Source organism: Panthera pardus, unplaced genomic scaffold (assembly GCF_024362965.1).
Source record: "Panthera pardus isolate Hobbes unplaced genomic scaffold, ASM2436296v1 HiC_scaffold_7, whole genome shotgun sequence".
Taxonomy (NCBI): domain Eukaryota; kingdom Metazoa; phylum Chordata; class Mammalia; order Carnivora; family Felidae; genus Panthera; species Panthera pardus.
Window position 1 is genome coordinate 14,488,442 of NW_026527002.1, and position 20,078 is coordinate 14,508,519.

The 20,078-nt window shown below is 35.6% G+C and overlaps 1 protein-coding gene across 1 annotated transcript in view; it reads right to left on the reverse strand.

Moving 5' to 3' along the window:
* LOC128775274 (translation initiation factor IF-2-like) overlaps positions 1–20,078 on the reverse strand; it is a 519,737-nt gene that overhangs the window by 109,339 nt on the left and 390,320 nt on the right. The window contains exon 6 of the mRNA XM_053896151.1: positions 9,910–10,001. The gene's annotated coding sequence lies outside the window, so the exon portion shown is untranslated. The remainder of the gene's footprint in view (positions 1–9,909; positions 10,002–20,078) is intronic.

Below are 20,078 nucleotides of genomic sequence, written 5' to 3' on the forward strand. Positions count from 1 at the left end.
ATCATATCTCATACTTTCATTGGCTTATAGATGTGAATACGTCTATTAGTTAATACATAAAGTTAACATGACTCCCTTCCAAAAAATTTAATGAGACAATCTAATTCTTAAATTCATACAGAAAACATAAACTAGCAATAATAACCAAAATTCTCCAGAGTCCTGAGAAGTGACTTGCTCTACCATATGTCAAGGTGCATTATAAAGTAATAACAATTAAAATAGTTTTGCACTGGCAAATGAATATATAAATCAACAAAACAGAAAAAAAATACACCAGAGCATACAAATATATATACATAAATAATAAATAAATAAATAAATAAATAAATAAATATAATGGATACTATCAGTATTTCAATATTTTCAAGAAAGCAATATTATTTTTAAAATACCTATAAGGCAACAGAACAGGATAGTTGTTTGGGAAAACAAACAAAAATACTGGCCTTAAAACTCTACTTTTGGGGCCCCTGGGTGGCTCAGCCGGTTGGGCGTCCGACTTCAGCTCAGGTCCTGATCTCACGGTTTATGGGTTTGAGCCCCGCGTCGGGCTCTGTGCTGACAGCTCAGAGCCTGGAGCCTGCTTCAGATTCAGTGTCTCCCTCTCTCTCTGCCTCTCCCCCACTTGTGCTCTGTCTCTCTCTCTCTCTCAAAAACAAAATGTAAAACAAAATTTTAAAAGAAGATTAAAAAAACTCTACTTTTTATTCAGAATGAATTCCAGATAAGTCAAAGATATGAGTGTAAAAATAAAAATGCAATCATAAATTATTAGGAAAACTGTTCTTTTTTTTTACCCCAGGAAAGCTATGTCTTTTCTAAGTCTGAAATAAATATTTGAAGTCATTAAAAGAAATAATTGATTAAATCAACTGCATAAAAATCCTTCATGATTCAAAATAAATAATATCAGAAGATAAATGCTAATCAGAAAGAATAATTACAATTTATAGACTATCGTAGACTTTAACATGAAAAAGTTTCCTACAAATCCCCAAGTACAAATCTGACACTACAGTAGAAAAAAGTGCAAAAGAGATGAAAAACACTTCATGGAAAAGGAAAACAAATAAAAATTCAAACTGAAACCACAATGGAATACTGTTTTCACCTCTTAGATTGGCAAAGACCCAAATGCACATTGGCAAATTCTGATGATGTACTGTGTTGGCCAGGGTATGGGGGAAACAGACATTCTCACACATTGCTGGTGGGAATGTATATTAATGCAACCCTCTGTAATGGGCAATCTGACAATAATAATTAAAATTAAAGATATTTTTAAGTTCAGGTATTCCATTTCTAAAAATCTGTCCAATTGAAAACTCACAGATTTGTAGCCTGATGTGTAAGATGTTATGCATGGCAAATGACTTACCATCACTTAACTGTATAACTTAAAGAAGATGGGTCAAATAAACTTGCTACATTAGTATATTAGAAAAATATTCGACCATTTAGAAAGAATGAAGCAGGTTTATAAACTGATATTTAAAATGCTGCAACGGTTAGTGGAAAAAACCTCTAGATGTTAAATGATATATTTAGTAAGCTGAAATTTGCATTTAAAAAAGGGAAAAGAATGTATACATGCTGTATTTACTCATATTTACACAGAATATTTCTGAAAGAACACTCAACGATACAACAGCAGTGGTTACTTCTGGAGAAACAGGAAGGCTGGGAGGAAGGGTTATGAAAAAGTTTCCTTTCATAGAGTATTTTGTACATTTTGAATTTTAGACCACGAGTTTGTTTGTTGATTTGTTTGTTTGTTTTAAGAAGGTGAAGAATAGTGTTAGAAGCCACACAGCATATTAGAGTTAGCATAAACTGGAAATTAGGAGCCAGAGCACCTAGATCCAATCCAAATTGTCACTTCCTGTGTGGGTGACTTTGGACACTTCAACTCTATGTGGCCTATTTTTCCTCATCTTTAAAATGTGTATAATAATCCTACCTACCTTATGAAGCTGTTGTGAAGACTAAACTAATTAATACATGTATGACAATTAGAGTACTTGACATAGAAAAGTTCTTTATTAGTGTTTTCTCATTAAGATAATAACAGGAAAGCACGCACAGGCATAGACACATCAGGTATTTATACCAAAACAGAACCAAATGGGCTCAGAGTACATTCTAGAAAGAGATCACGGCCAAGTTGGATGGAAGACCAGAATTTAGTGTCTCGGATAGCCACTGAACTTCTGAGAAAGAGAATTCAGATATTTATCAGCTTAGTTTTGCCAGCTTACACTCCCTGTTCCAAAAGGAGCCAGACACACACCCACACCACCCCCACCAACATTACAAGGTCTGAATACAATACAGGGTTTTAGGGAGAAAAATTTATTGCCTGAGAAGCAGAAAATCACACAAGGTCAGGTAGCTCTGGTTACCTTGGAATGAATAAGCCAGGTGGAGCTGAGCAGAATGCACCATGGCAGGATTCCAGAAGAGGGACCCAGCTTCCCCAGTCCCAGAGGGGCAGAGAACACAGTGGGAACATCCTGGTCTAAGAAATAGCCTCAGAAATGGAAGCTTCCTGAGCTCAGCCTCTGGTGTCAGCACTTCTTTACTGAATGAAGTCCCATCCACTGAGCCAGCTCTTGGCTGAGCTACTGAGAAAGGAGAAAATGGGCCCCCAGGGTGATGATTTCATATTCTTTATGTGTCTTCCCTGGAGAAATTACAGAATTAGGTGCTAGTGAAGGTAGGAAGTTCTCTAAGCACAATCTCCTGTCTCTTCCTTAATGTATTTGTCTAAGTGGCGAGCGGCAATGGTGAGGTCATATTGAAAAATTTAGTCAGAATTTAGGATTCATCTTGTTTTTTCTAGATTCTAGATTCTATACAGCAATGGTATATATGCCACTCTTCCCATCCCTTGGAATATTAAATTCAATAGAATCCATTCCTTTCTATTATTATGCAATTCAAATTGAAAGCAGATCTTTATCCTTAGGCGAGAAAGAACAGAAACAAAAACTTCTTAATCTTTCATGCACGTACAGATTCAAGTAAGATCTGATGGGTAACTATTACAGACAATATACTTTACAAAAGTATTTTCTCACCGCATGCTCCCTGACTGAAACAAGAATGCGGACGGTTGAGCATAAATTCAACTCCGTGGTCTTGTCTTGAGTTGAGGCTTAGGCTACCTCCGAAATTCTTCTTTCTAGCTTTCTTTGCTATTCTTCAAAAGGATGCACCCCTAACATTTTATTTCTTTATATTCCACAATTTATAATCCTTGACACATTTTCCATACTGCAGTATAGTTTGTTTATTTGTTTTTTTTTGGTTCTGGGACCTATTTCTTAACAGTTTTTACTCCGTTTTTCTGAAATCAAAAAATATATACATTTGCTTAGGTCTCATTTCTATGCTAGCCTCTTTGGTTTCCTTATTCTAAATTAAAGTTGTCGATCACCCATTGTCTCAAATAATATCCTTTTATTAACATAGAGAGAGGGAAAGAGACATTCTTGACAAAGGGAGAAACAGCATTGCTCATAAGAATGAAAAGAGCCACTCAGATGTTCCTAACAGAGTAGTAAGAAAATAAGATTTCATCTCTAACCTTCCAGGCAACTATATGCTCTGCCTCACTCCCCTCCCTTATTTACCATCTAGACTATTCAGCAAATCTGACCTGGAAAATTAAAAATTCTCAGTTTTTAATCAATGTTTTGTTTTTGGTTTTGGTGTTTTGGATTTGTGTGTGTGTGTGTGTGTGAGACAGAGAGAGAGAGAGACAGAGAGAGAGAGAGAGTGAGGGAGAGAGAGAGATTTTGGAGATCGGTAAAGCATTCTATAGGATTAATATAGAAATTGCTGTTTGAAGCTTTCTTAATCTGGAAAAAAGTGGTTATGAATAAGGATGTACAGGTCACTATCAATTTTCTTCAAGCTGGTCCGTGCCTGTTTAGCCTTTTGTCGAATGTGATCACACATTGCAGTCTATGTGAAAATGTCTCATCCGCCAGTAGGGAAAGCTTAATAATTTATTTGCAGTCCATCTTCCTCTAGACAAGTGCATGCCATGTATTTGCTGAGTTGTGTAACCAGCTCTCAGAGCAGGCACATGGTCGGCTGCAAATTGTTCTTTCTGACATCTGTCCATTTTTCATGGTATTGATATTTAGCCCCTGAATGCCTGTTCTGCATTTTCAAAACAAAACAGAAGTGAGGAATCAATTGTGTGTTGTTGGGAGGAAATGTCACGACCTTGATTATAACTGTCGTTTTTGAAGGGGAAATTATAGACGTGAAATTCTTCAGGGTCACGTTCAACACATAGTACATATAATTCAGAAGGGCATTCTCTGTTCCGTGGGTAAGTTCTTAAGAGTTCTCAGCCTAAATTGAGAGGGAACTCTGAGGTAATTCTTTGTGCTGTGGCCAAAACTCTCTGTTCTTACGCTAGGATCATATACTGGGGGATCCCTGCATTGGATCAGGGGAGGATATATTTGTAAAAAGATCTCAATTAATCTGATCTTGAAGAAAAGTTAAGAAAATTATTGAACTTGCTTAAGTTCCCTCCCTCCCTCCCTTTCTTCCTTCCCTCCTTCCTTTCGTTTTTCCTTCTTTTTTTTCTTACATATTTATTTTTTTACTTTTACTAACTTGACTTCCATGTGCAAATATCTTGGAACTTATTAATGTGATTATCTTTTGCTTTATACTGGAATGTAAAATCATCAAATGAAAACCTACCCATTGGACCTCTGTTTGGAAACCACTCACATAACCTCATATAAAGCCTCTTTAGTCTTAGGGCATAGACTCCAAGAACAATATTGTAGAAAAGCCCTGATGTGCATCTATATTCTATAGTCCTATTCACCTCCCTTGTGTCTTCTTTAATCAATAAATTCCTAAAAGCTAAGAGCATACAACACTTGTCTGTGGGAAATCCAACAGAACCTCTGGAGAATAAAACCAGAAGAAAACCAAAATAAAATTGCCAAAGCATATAAAATTACTCCATGGAGTGTTCTGATTAGTATCACCCTGGTTTTATTCATGGTGATACTAGACTCATGGCTAGTGTTTAGTTCCATGGCTCAGAAAATTATTTGGCAGAATACAATTGCATTCTCTCTCTCACCTATTTTCTGCAGAGATTTCACACATTGACTCAATGTAATATGCCACACTGAGAGGCATGATGTTTGAAACTCCTCTATGATGCCTGTGCAGAATACTAAGAGAATCAGGTGCCGGTGTTTATCTGAGCTGAAACCTATTTCTTGTATTTTTATATTAGCTTTAGAAAAATCTCAAAAATTTATTTTTGCACACAGAGTCCCATGTCAATTACCTTGGGATGCCATGTTAATGTTCGCTAGAGATAGAAATCCTTTATATGTGGGGTGACATGTGGCTCTTCTGGTTAGCTGTGCAACCCCTATGCAGAGATTTTCCATAAGTGACTTTTCTTCTAATATCTGATGCCACATATTTATATTACACACAATATTTCGTTGTTCTTGGTCACTATATTAAAAGGAAATAAATTAGCTCAAGCATTCCGAGAGACACATGGCCCATCTGTGGCAAGGTACTACCTGTTTGAATGGTTATAATCCCACTCAAAGGTAGAGGTTTTTCTTCCTGTCTTTACCACTTGGGTTCTTGATGGGGGCCCTGCAGAGCATGTTCGGAGAGCACAGAGACATCCTACATCTATTCATGAGAGAAAACTATTCTAATCCAATTGAGTTCCTTACAATTGGTGTTGTGAGAGCACAGGCAGGATGCACATTATAAAAGCACATGTTGGTCTAGTGCTGCTGTCAGCAAAGGCCTTAATGAGCTTTGAGAGTAATATGGACGGCACAGAAAATGCAATCAATCAGATGTGGAAACTGCAAAGTAAAGAAGAGAAAGAATGGAAAGGTGGAAGAGAAAAAGAATGGGGACAAATTCAAAATACTAAGAGATCACGTAAGTAAACTGTTTCAGGAGGAGAGTGAAAAATTGTGCCTGCATAAACCATAAAAAAATTCTACAGGGAAGTATCAAGACTCTGAAGGGTCAGAAATTTTATCCTATCTGTACCTAACAAGTTACTCTGCCATTTTCATAAAATCTAGGACTTTTTTATTAATCTTTTCCTGATTTAATTGATATTTTAGCTAATCACTTGGCTGCTTCTTTCTTCTTCTTCTTCTTCTTCTTCTTCTTCTTCTTCTTCTTCTTCTTCTTCGTCTTCTTCTCCTCCTTCTTCTTTTTTCCACTTGGCTTCTTTTAAACTCACTCTGTAACTTCTTGTTCCATGGATGGTGTGGAAATACATGGTAGACTTCTCATTTCAAAGAAATTGTCTCACTATGCATGTATTACGCATCTATATATAAGCATGTTCACAACATATCACTTAGGTTATCATAAAAAATACATTTTCTCCTGGACAATGTGTTAATTTCAAAATCATGGTAGAAAAATGTTTTAAAGCACCCAGTGACACATCTATGTTTGTTTTTCTCATAAGAAAGACAAATGTCATCCTTCTTTTGAATTTTATATTTGAATAATTGTACAATTGAATCAATTCTACGTTTAATGAAATTGAATTACTGAATGGTGGTGACATCTTGAGGTACCCCATAGGGAGTAAACAAAGGGAGTAAGATAGATGAAGCACTATTTCTCACATTTTTATTTTGTAGCACACTTCATTAGCAGCAAGAGGATTATGAACTGGTTTGACAATAAGACCCAGTAGTTGCATCACTAGAAAGTGTTTAATAAATACTCCATGGTGAGCAGTGCTTTCTGAAACCAGATACTGGCGGTGGGAGTTAGAGGTTAGTTTTCTACCTCACATAGATAAATGTACTATGTCAGTTGAACAGAAAAAACAAATCACACAAAAAATAGTTTCTCAGCCTGGGCTTTGAAAGTCACACCATCATGATCATCGCACATGACAAACTAGAGAACCTCCTTCAAAACAAACCTCACTGAAAAACTAAATATAATTGATACATTTCTAGATGAATAAAAAAACTTGATACCTTAGGGCCATTAGGTCTGAAGTTTTCTTCATCATTAATACTGATTCGTTTTGCTTTTACATTTAGTGCTGAAAAAATCTGGGGTTAATTATTAGATTATTCTCATTTACATCAAAGATGTTTCATTGCTCCTAGGGCTTTGGAACTTAAGATATTCATTTGAGAGGAATAGGTAATATGAATTAAAATGAAGAAAATGATGTTTTCAAACATCTTCTTTATGTAGTTCACTAGTTTAAAAATGTACTCTTTGAGTTAAATCAATATGTTGAAATTGAGGAAGAGGAAGGAGATGGATATAAAGTGTAACTACCAAATATTGCAAGAAATGTTAAAGGTTGAAGGGAAATCCGCCCTTCAAAGGTTGACCAATTCCTTTCAATGGCAAGAAACACAACTAGGGCAATTGAAATGTATAATTTGAATGGTTGAAATGTTTTCAGGTTTAGGGTTTTTGTTTGTCATCATTCTCACATAAAACTCTAAATATCGATCGTCCTCACTCTCTTACAACCAATCCAGCAAACTGTTATACGTATACAGGTGTCAAAAATGTGTAGCTTGTGTGCTTTCTTAGCATATAATAAGATGAACTTGACTGTTTTTGTCATTCTAAATAAATTTTGAAAATGTGTCATTTCAGAGCACCACAACAGTAGAGCCTATGTTTATTGTCTTCACTTCTGTTTTCTCAGTGGGTGACATGTAATGGAAATAAATTTTGTTAAATGAACTACTGTAGTGGCCATTTTGTGGCAATGGGATTCTTCTGAGAAGCAGGCATATTTTAAAGGTATCTTTTTTTTTTTTTTTTAACATCAGACAATAATTTTTTTATTTTTTTAAATTTTTTTAAAGGTATCTTTTTTCAAAACTTCATCTCAAACCTTAAATCTGATGATCCAAAGAATCTGAATAGTTCCATATTTCTTTTCTACTGGTCAAAATCACTATGGTCTGAATAGCCTTCTTCTTTGTAGTATATTTCAGTGCAAACACTGTGAATAGATTATTATCTCACTAGTAATTTGTCTCCTTTGGGGAAATTCAGAAGATCATCTCATCTACACTTTTTAAAAATGCTAGTGTTACCATTCTCTTCTTCTGATAAATTACTTTGTTTATGCTAGGTAAAAAAGAATCTGGTATATTGCATTGAAACTTAACTTGAAATAATAATTTAATTGATAAAGAGACTATAAGATAACATTTAGTTAAATTTGGCAATGGTTTATTATAATCATAATAAACTTATTTTAGGGTAAGACAAAATTAATTTGATTGAATGCATCTACCATAGATTTACAAATTGCTGTGCAACTAGAGAGTCAATATATTTGAATCTGATAGCCACTGAGATAAGCCAAAGGTCTACCGTAATCCTAGATATTTTATTAGACAGAACAGAGAATTAAGTGCTTTAAACACTATCTGCCTTGTGTGTTCTTGCATTTCTGTATTAATAAGTCCATGAATTCCCCTAGGGCACATCCTTTTCACTTTCTAGGCAGCTTGATGTCAAGCATAAATCATATGTATGAATAACATGGGCCATGTGTTCCAACCTTTCTGAATTGTCTTCGTAAAATTGAAAAAGAGTAGAAGAAAATAGATTTCCTTCATTATTTGAATTACTTGGCAAAACAGAAGATACCTACGCATACTGTTCATGTTTATTTCTTTTATTCATTAAAATTTCTATTATCAGTTGTGTTTAAATATTTCTTAACTTTGACAGTAGGGTTGTTTCTGTAGCCATAAAAATCTTAGATTAAAATAACAACAGGAAGGTAATCCTATGCATATGGAAATTACCCATTAACTAAAATATTTATTTTCAAAGAAATAACAATATACTATTTTCCAGTGTCATTAGATCCTGCTGGAAATGACGTATTTTATAAAGATTAGTTACACATCCAGATTCAAGAGGCCAATAGGATCCCAAGCAGGTTGAACCCAAATAGGGTTACATCAAAACACATTATAATTAAATTGTCAAAAATCAGACAAAGAAAGAATTTTAAGAGCAGAGAAAAGAGAGAAGTTACATAAGAGGGACCCTCCCACCCACCATATATACCTGTATAAGACTATCAGCAGATTTCTCAACAGACACTTTTCAGGCCGGAATAGGATGGCATTACATATTCAAATATTGAAAGACTATAACCATCAAGCAAGAATTCTATACCCAAAAGAGGGATACAGCCAAAAGAGGGATAAAACTTTCCCAAACAAAAGCTGAGAGAGTTCATTACCACCAGACCTACTTTAAAAGGAGTGTTAAAGGGGAGTTCTTTCAGTGGAAGTGAATACTAATTAGCATTACGAAAACATAGAAAGGTAACGTAAATCTCATTGGTAATGGTAAATATGTAGTCATAGTTAGGTTCTGCAATATGTTAATAGTGGTGACTACTTCATTTACAATTCACCGAAAAATGAAAAAAAAAAAAAAAGACAAAGAAGAACCTAGTTAAAAAAAAACATAGTTAAAAAAACTAGTAAAAAAGTCATAGCTGCAATAATCTGTGATTAGTTACACAATATAAAAAAACATGTGAGTTGTAATAGCAATAACCTAAAATGTAAGGGGGAGGAGAATTAAAAGAATTAAAACAAATTCTATTGAAGCAATCAGTTTAAAATAGGGTGCTATATGTTTTAAGATATTTTATGTAAGCTTCATAGTAACTGCAAGGGAAAATCCTGCAGTAATTGCAAAAAAGAATACAATAAAGAAGTCAAAGCATACTAATACCAAAAGACATCAAAACCACAAAAAGACAGTAGGATAAGAAATAAGAAACAGCAGATCTACAAAACAACCAGAACACAGTTTACAAAATAGCAATAGTTAAGTTCTTACCTTAATAATTACTTCAAACATAAGTGAATTAGGCTCTCAGCTCCTCCTCACTCAATAGACAGCCACACTTATGTGCATTGCCAGCCAGGTCCCTGAGACAAAATGGTAAAGGTCAGAGTAAATGGATTTGGCCATATTGGGCGCCTGGTTGTCAGGGCTACTTATAACTTTGGCAAAGTGGATATTGCTGCCATCAATGACTGCTCCATTGGCCTTGACTACATGGTCTACATGGTCCAGTATGATTTCACCTATGGCAAGTTCAATGGCCTAGTCAAGGGCGAGAATGGGAAACTTGTCATCAGCGGAGAGCCCACCTCCATCTTCCAGGAGTAAGATCCGACCAACATCAAATAGGGCAATGCTGGTGCTGAATACGTTTGTGGATTCCACTGGTGATAAAGCTGGAGCTCACTTGAAGGGTGAAGCTGAAGAGGGTCATCAGCTCTGCCCCTTCTGCTGAGGCCTCCATGTTTGTGATGGGCATAAACCATGAGAAGTATGACAACTCCCTCAAGATTGGATATTCATATGTAAAAGAATGAAATTGGACCCATATCTTACACCACTCAGACAAAAATAACTCGAAATTGATTAAAAACTTAAATGTAAGACCTAAAACCATGAAACACCTAAAATAAAACAGGAACAAAGCTCCTTGACGTGGGTCTTGGTAATAATTTTTTCAATAGGGCATCTGAAGCGCAAGCAATAAAATAATAAATAAACAGGTGGGACTACATCAAACTAAAAAGCTTCTGCACAGCAAAAGAAACCATCAACAAAGTGAAAGGGCAACCTATGGAGTGTGAAAAAATTTGCAACCATATATCTGATATGGGATTAATATCCAAAACATATAAAGAACTTGTACAATACAATAGCAAAAACAAACAAATAACTCAATTTAAAAAATGGGAAAGGGATCTGAATACACATTTCTCCAAAGAAAAGACATGAGAGGACAACAGGTACTCAAATGATGAAAAAAATGCTCAACATCACTAGTCATTAGGGAAATACAAACTAAAACCTCAGTGAGATGTCATCTTATGCCTTTTAGAATGGCCATGATCCAAAAGATAAAAGAAAACAAAGGCTGGCATGGATGTAGAGAAAAAGCAACCCTTGTTAACCGGTGGTGGGAATGGAGATTTCTGCAAAGAAGTTGTGGTGTATTTATACAAAAGAATATTATTCAGCCATAAAAAAAAAAATGAAGAAATCTCACCATTTGCCACAACATGGATGGGACACGAAGGCATTATGCTAAGTGGAATAAGTCAGACAGAGAAGGACAAATACGGTATGATCCTACTTATATGTGGAATCTTCAAAACAAAACGAAACCCAAACTCACAGAAAAGATCAGATTTGTGGTTACCCGAGGTGGAAAGTGGGCAGAGGGGGGATTGGAGAAATGCAGTCAAAGGTACAAACTTCCATTTAGAAGATAAATAAGCACTGGGGATGGAATGTGCCACATGACGAATACAGCTAATGCTGCTGTAGTATATACACAAAAGTTGTTAAGACAGTGAATCCTAACAGTTCTCATCACAAGGAAACTTTATCCCCTTTTTCTTTCTCTTCTTTCTATTGTAGCTATTCGAGAAGATGGATGTTAGCTGAACTTTTTGTAATCATTTCACAATACATGTAAGTCAAATCATCATACTGTTTTCCTTAAACATGTACTGTCATATAGATCAATTATTTCTCAATAAAACTGGAAAAAAGATTGATTATGCAGAATTGCAAATATTTATTCTAAAATACTAGAAGTAAAAGGAAACTGAAATTTCCTTTATTATGATCACAATTATGTGAAAGTGGAGAAAAATGACCGAAAGGATGGACATCAAAATACAGATTATTCAGATCAATGAAATAGTAATTTCTGTCTTTTTTACTATTATTTCTTACCAACATTTTCTACAGTTGGCAGTATTATTTTATAGATATATAAAATTTTTATTTAAAAGATCTAGGTTTAATTCTTTAGTTGCCTTTTTTGTACTTTAAATTTCTTCTCAATGTAACACTTTTTCCTCTGTTTTGGTTTTTTTTGCTTTTGTGAACAATGTTATTTTCTTTCTTCTTTCCTTCATTCCTTCCTTTCTCCCTTCCTTTCTCTTTCTTTCTTTCTTTCTTTCTTTCTTTCTTTCTTTCTTTCTTTCTTTCTTTCTTTCTTTCTTTTTCATTTGCTTCTCAGACTTTTTTCTGGATCTCCACTCCTATCATTGCCTTTGTCTTCACTGCTTGCTTCTTGCTGATTCTTTGTTTCATCTCTGCATTTGATGATGGCTCAGCCAGTTTGCACCCGTAATCAACTTGCTATCTCTTTTTCCTGACCCTTCAGACTTCCCTATTTCTAAAGATGGAATGTTAAATTAATAGCAAACAAATAGCTTGTTAATGGTGTGATTTATCGTCTTCTAATCTGCTCTCTCAAAGATCTTTTGCAACAATAGAAATTCTGTTGACTCTGTAGCCCCTGTAGAATTACCTTCCTTTCATATACCTCAGGGGATACTGGCTAGCTTGTTTTGTCTCTATGGCGTTTTGAAATTAATATACATTATTTTCCCCTTCCCCCTGTTCTCCTACTTTCTATTTTGCTTACTCCTTCTCCTTCACTCTCTTGTATAGTGCTGTCAGCCCCATCATCTCACCCTTCTGCTGTCCAAAAGTTTGAAACTTGTGATAAGTAGCTGAGCACAGTGCTAAGGGGACCTCTCGACTGAGAAGCCAAATAATGAACGTTGTGTTTGTAATTGGGGTCTTTAAAGCAGACAAGACTGGGCCTAATTCCCAGCTATGTGACTTTGGTAGACAACCAGACTTCTCTCAACCTTGATCAGTGCTTATTTTCAAATGGCAGTAAGGGTGTTCTCATGAGCTGCTGTGGTCACCAAGTGAAGAACAGTGAGTGGAATTGCTCTGTAAGCCCTAATGTGTTCTCCAGCCTTAGCGTCTGCCATCTGATTCATGCCTCTCCCTTCTTCTTTCCTCCACTCTGCCCACTCTCTTTTTTGCCAGGCCCTATGTTCCAGCTGCTGCACTGAAGCATAAAGTGACTACCTGAAAATGCCATGCTCTTTTTTGATGTTGGGCTTGTCTGGAATATTATCAATCCTCATTCAACCTGGAAAAGTTTTCCTCATCCTCCACATTTCAATGGAAACGTTGGCATGTCTAAAACCCTTCCTCTACTTCTCTCCCAATCTCACCCTTCCCACAACTGGGTTAGAGGTTTCCTCTGTCCTCCCCCCTGCTCTGTGTATTTTCTCTATAATTCTTCTCTTACATGATTCTTTACCTGTTTCATCAGTTCACTGAGCTGTGAGTTCTTTGAAGGCAGAGTCTTTGTGTCTTATCTTGATACCCCAGTGTCTAATTAAGTATTTGATGTGCTGTAAACATTCTTACAAACATTGGGTGAGTGAAAAATGAGTGGCTGTCAATAAAATTATTTGCAGCAAAAGATTATTTAATCTTACCTTTGAATTGCATTACATTGAAATACAGAAAGAAAGATAAATAAATAGATAGATGCTCTTCCACATGGGTATTGTACATTTGAAATCAAGTGACCGGTTCCTTGGTCGACATAAAGAACATCATACTGTGCGTAGGCCTTTCCTGTCCTGAAATACTATCCCACTGGTGCCCTGGGAGGAAAGACCTTGGATTTCAGAGATGCCATTAAGTTTGGTGATACGGGAGGCAAAAAAATAAAAATAAAAATAAATTAGACAAATGTTAAATAATTCACATGAAACGTATGTAATTCTGAAATAGACTAATTTGACTAGAAAAGAGTAACCTGCAGAAAGGAAGCCTAAATAATTATTGCTCACTTCCAGACAGTTCCTTGAATTGGATTCATATTGAGCTGAGGCTATCTGAATTAGAGGCAGCTGTATAATCCAAGTGTCGCGCAGCATACAGAATCAGATTGAGTGCTTGAGTGTCTGCACCCTAGGAAATTGATTTGACGACTATGTCAATTACTTCTGGCACCAAGCTTTCTGTGGGTTGCATTACAACTGCTCTTTTGGTCAGCTGTGACTGCTTCCCCATCCACGCCTATTGTTTTAGATTTATTTACTGCACCGGCAATCATAAATCATGGACTTTTTTCTATACCATCTGGAAACTCTGGTGTCATTGTTTGGGTCACTTTTGATTACTCGCTCTTATTCTCAGCTACTGTTAAAGCTGATGTATCTTGAATTATGAAAGACTTCCGCCACAAGCTGACCTATTTGTGAGCACCTTTCAGCATCTACATATGTTTATTTTATCCAACACATAGCCGGGTAGAAGCAAAAGTGTATTCTCTAACCCTCTAGGGAATTATTCCTTTGCCTGTAATACTGAATTTTTAAAGCTTACAGTTTGCCTATTTGCTTCTTAATCCGCTGAACGTTTCCATTGTTCTCACAGTCAGATTTAACACATTGACCGTCACTTGCCCTTGGTGCTGGGAATGTGATTTCCTCAATACTCTCACCCAGTCTCAATCCCGACCAGAGCATTCCATTTTGAGCCTAAAATCAGAGTGAAAGTTGTTGGGTTTGTTTTGTTTTGGTGCAAATAATCCTTAAACAGTAGGACAAACATACTTTTTAATCTCTACTCTGGTGTATCCCAATATTCTAAAAACTGGGCTTCACTATTATCATACTTTCTTGACAAGCTCACCAGAAAACATCTTAGCCGTGTTCTTTTTCCAACCAAATGATGCTGATGTCTACCTGTATCGACAGCGTCAGCAGATTACTTTCATTTTACGCAGATGGTTCACTGGCAGTCCAGATCACATCCGAAACTGTGCTATCAAGCAATTTTTATCCAGAGAAGCAATTTAAATATTGGAATTTTGTTGAATTTCCCAGGCCACAGCTGCTTGCATCTGACATCTGCTTCAATTTTTTGAGCAGCCAGTTTTTTTGTTTTTTTTTTTTTTTTAATTTCCTGGCAATCTCAAGGTTGAGTTTTGTAGGGCTGTGTTTCTATCTACTTAGTCCTCATCAAGTATCCCTCTCTAAGTAGTGTAGTAACCCACATCACACCATGTGCTTTAGACTCTTCTTTTCTAGCCCCTTTCTGACATCAAATGCCACTTTAATTGTGATTAGGAGAATCTCCGTTTTCCTACAACTTTTCTCTATACAAGAAACCGCATGAACTACCATTTGCTGGCATCACTATCAAATGAAATGGGAGACAAATGAAGAAATATTGTTAAAATTTTCTTAAGTAAATAAATCATCCCTGAGTCTCCTGTAGACATAGGAATACTACATGATTGTCTCATTATTCAAATATCCCAGAGAGGTTGGAGATATAAGAGTGGTTTGTTTTCTTCCAAGACAAAGCCCCACTGAATGTGGTCTAATTAACTTTACATCTCGATATACCTAAAACTGCCAGTTCACATCTTTGACAGTAGTGTCTACCTGCATAATGTCACGTCACATCACATCTGATCACTTCCTGCTATGTTAGATATGCAATGCGCCAATAAGACATGATATGATCAAGGCAACGTGGTCGATATTTGAACAATTTGTATCCTCTTTGTTGCTTTATCGTCACTCCTTCAAAATGCAGAATGACCCAAACAATATGTCAAGCAGTAGAGTTGAGGTAGGATGTTTCAGCCACTGCTTGCTTCTAAATGATTTTTAATCTACCTATAAGGCCCAAAGATGCAGAGTGTTAGCTGTTAACATACTGTCATATTTCCAGATCATCTAAGTAAAAGACCTTGCAAGAAAGCAAAGACTAGTGTTACAAGAGCACCTATGATTTGTTATCTAAAAGAAGTTATAAAAAGCACACCATTTTCTCTTTGTTGTTGAAAGGGTGAATATTAGCATGTTGTGCTTTTGCTTTTAAAGAAAAATATAATAAAGGATGCTGTTGGCAAGGTGTGATATTACTCTAGACGTGTGCTTGCTGTGTTTCATCCCCTTCTTACTTCCTGACTCTTTATACAGCTAAGGGGAAGGATGATGAAAACTTTAACTGACTGGTGTTGGTTTTGCTCAAGAAGCTCCAGAACGAGGGAATTCCTTGACCTGTTCCTATGCACATTTGTGATTCTTTTCAGAGGGGTTTTCAGGGCAAGGTAATCAGAGCATCTATATTTAAGAATTCCGTATCTAAGAGTCTTTAAAATATATGAAGGTGCAAAGACGAAAATGCAATACAAAATTGGTATTCCGGTAATAAGACCGTATTTTAGATTTTTCACAATCAGAATAAAATGTGGAAACCCAAAAAACATGATGTGGTAGTACAGAATTCTGAATAGTAAAATAAGAGATTGAAGTCAGAGTCTATGCTGCAATTTCTCTAGTCTATTAGGAATACTAGTTGCTGTTGAACAGAAACCAAGGCCAAATGAAAGAAAAAATATTTTTCTGAACTTGAGAAGACTCTAAAAGCAACAACTTTCCTTGTTTGTCCTGTTTTGTGGGAGGCTCACCCAAATAAAGGGAGAACAATTTTGATTATTGATGATCCTCAAAGAGGCAGCAGGGAATGAAAAAGTGAAGTCAGTGAGTCAGAGAGACATCAAAGAAACACATATTATAATGCTGTTTAACCTTTTATTAAGATTGCTATTGTACGGCAATGCATAAAACAGTGGATATTGGGCTCATTACATCAATACTATCTTGGCACTTTCTGAGGTCACACAAGTCATCTTTTATTCATGTTGTCGCCGGGAATGGAAGTGATGCTAATAGAGCTGGGTCAGGCACACCAAGGCAGAAGGAGAGGTTGAACATAAATCCCAGGTGGCAGCTCATCAACAGTCGGGACTGCAGCAGTGAAGCTGCACCGAACAAGGGCAGAAGGGCCCACTTTGAAATCTTTGTCTTCTGTCCCTCAGATGACCAAATGGCAGGCAAATCCCATGTGACCTATTCATTCACCCCCCCCCCCCATTCATTCATTCATTTACATCCACGAACAAAACAAAAATGGCAGAGTGGAAACAAGCGTTCTCATGTCAACCCTTTCCAAAAATAAGGTATGGCTATGCCATTTATAGAGTTTCACAAGCCTAGTTTGTGCCAGATTTGTGTTCAGAGAAAGGTGAAAACCATGAAACATTACCATATAGTTAAAAAAAAAAACCACACACTTAAACATACTCATCTTAGAATTTGCCATTATTTTGTTCTCTTTCCAGTTCCTCCTTTCAGTTCAGCAATTTCTAACATCTCAGAACACAAAGCTTGCCTTATTTTGTCTCTGAGGTATTTTTCATTATCTTGTGTTGTGATAAACGACTGAGCTATCATTCAAAAAGGGGACATTTCAATGGGTTTGCGAGGGTGTTATTTTCTGTTAGGTTACGTGCTATAGTTAAAAGAACATATTGTCTACAATCAGTTAATATTTTTAAAGGATTTTGAAAATAAATCTTTAAATAATTTAAAGAAATAAAACATTTAGTCTCCCCCCCAAAAAGAGCTCACCATAAATGGATAATCTTTAACATTTATACAAACCATGATTTTATTATGTTTCAGTAAAATATAGACAACAACATTTTATCACCATGTGTGATTGTTACACGTGATTATACTTAACTGATAGGGTAAAGCATGCGTCCTTTTTATTAACAGATTTCTACACCTTCAAAAACAACCAAGTCTTTTTTTTTTCTATTTTGCAAAGTAAAGATTTAATAATTTAATTTTAAAAGACACTTGAAACAGAATAACTGGTCTTTTAAAATATTCTGCACACCATTATGTAATAATAATGTGTGACATGAATTAATGTTAGAGTTGGTGATAAACTTCTATGTATATATTATATTGCTCTTATCATTTAGAGTGTCAATGGGTATGGAATGTATATGGGAGCAAAAGCTGATAATGACAAAACCAAGCTTGTCAACAACAGCGTTAAAACCAATGTGCTTAATTAAAAAAGTGAAGTCAATTAAAATTAAAATAACAGTGCAGCATGTACAAATGCTGGAATAATCATTAGGCCTTGCTGAATAATGGAAGAGTATAGAATTTTTTTAATGGAACAGCAGGGGTGATACATTACACAAAGCAACAATCTACAACAATATGACAATCGAATTACTTCAGCCCCATTAGGCAGGTGCAGAGGAATAATTAACATGAATTTTTCCAATGAAAAGGAAAAAAAAAAACTTATTTTCCTCTAGTAACACTAAAGTTTACACCCCTACTCACCCTGCACTGAAAAGTGATAACCTATGACGGCAAAAACCTATGATTTTTAAAAAGTAAGGCTTAATAAGGTGACTTCTGTTTATTCCTCATATAAGTTGAGTAATATAAGAAAAAATATATCTGTAACTCTTGTGGTATAATGCTAACTTTTTAAATGTACTTTGCCTGCATGCATTGCTTTTGTTTTTTTTGTTTTTGTTTTTGTTTTTTGTTTTTAGGGCTTAAAAACAAAATAATAAAGGATTTGGAATAGTTTCTGACTGTCTAATCTAATTCAGAGATAAAAGGCATCCCATAAAGCCCTAGGCAATATTTGTTATCTTATTTCCAGCTCAAATTCAAAACAAATTGTGACCTCCAGTTTAGAATGAAGAGAGAGTCTGCTCAGTAAAATGCCAGTAGAAATGAAAGCAACTTCACATTTCTTCACGAAGGGCAAGGAGTTTAAGATCTCTTTGCTACTTTCCCTGACAAAAATATCATCCTGTTTTAAAACACTTGTGATAAAAATCTTACGCTTTCATTTACTTCCAATGGGAACCGTTTAATTTATACTGAGATAAATGGCTATGTACTTAAAGGACTTAAACTTTTCATTTCTTTCTTTACCATCAAGAAATTAAAAAATGAAAAACCTTCATCTTCAGATGACCTTTTTAATTTAGATAGATCTGAATCAACCAATAAATGTGGAGGCTTTCACAGGATGGGTAGCTTAGTTTGGAAAGATAATTATTTGCTCTCAAAGAAGATCTTTTATCTTTAGGCTTGAAGGACTTTACTACTGAGATCTCATTAATCCCTACTCAGCTTCTAAGGAAGTTCTACCTTCCTCATTTTGAAAAAGGAGGCACCAAATTTCTCAAGACTCAGTTGGTACGAAGGTTCTCCTGAAGAGCGTCTGTAGAATCAGTGGAAGAAACAGAACAGACCCGCCAATGCTTCTATTGTAAAATTCTGCCACTTGGAGGGTAGACATTCACTTGTGTCAATGGGAGGGTAGATAAGCCTGATAATAAATAGAATCATTGAAGTAGAAAGGGCAAAACTTTGTGAATTTTAGTTTGCCACACCTTCTCCTCTTTTTTTTTTTTTCTAAGAGAAACAAAGAATCTCACGGGAAATCTTCAATTCCCAGTTATTATCAATTTCTCAATTATCCAAAATCAGAGGCTTGAATTGGTATAATATCAAGGGATTTTATACATAACAAAGTTTTACCCTTAATGTGAGAAATGCAATCAAGTATTTTCCCATGTGGTCTGGAACTGCAAATATAGGGTATGGAATTTCTAGTTAGGCTTTTGGTCAAAATATTTCTTTCTTCTCCTAGCAACAACTTGGCAAATGTCAGAATCAAAGTTTTCAGGAAGCTTAAAACGATAGTTGACTATCTCAATTCATGAGAGGGCCATCGCATAAGTGAAATAGAATATTGTTTTAAAAAAAATCACCTTAAAAAAAAATCACCTTAATTGATAACAGGTCAAGAAGAATGCAGTGGGTTTGGCATACAAATAACATATTTTAGATGCAAGGTATTAACATCCATAATTAAATTTATTTTATTAATTAAAAAATTTTTAACACTTTTTTATTTATTTTGAGAGAAAAAGAGAGAGAGGGAGAATCCCAAGCAGGTTCTACAGATGCGGGACTCAAACTCACTAACTTTGAGATCATGACCTGAGCCGAAATCAGGAGTTGGACACTTAACCAATTGAGCCACCCAGGCACCCCTAAATTTATTTTTTAAAACAGACGTGTAAAAGCAGATAAAAGCATAAATGAGTGTTTATAAGAACTCAGATAAGCTGAGGGATTCAGAGTAACTCAGGTCTATGTACAACTAGTATGTCCTAGTGGCTTGTGGTTTGACCGGGTAGGGTGAGAAGAGACATAGAATTCAACTACTTGAAGTCATAA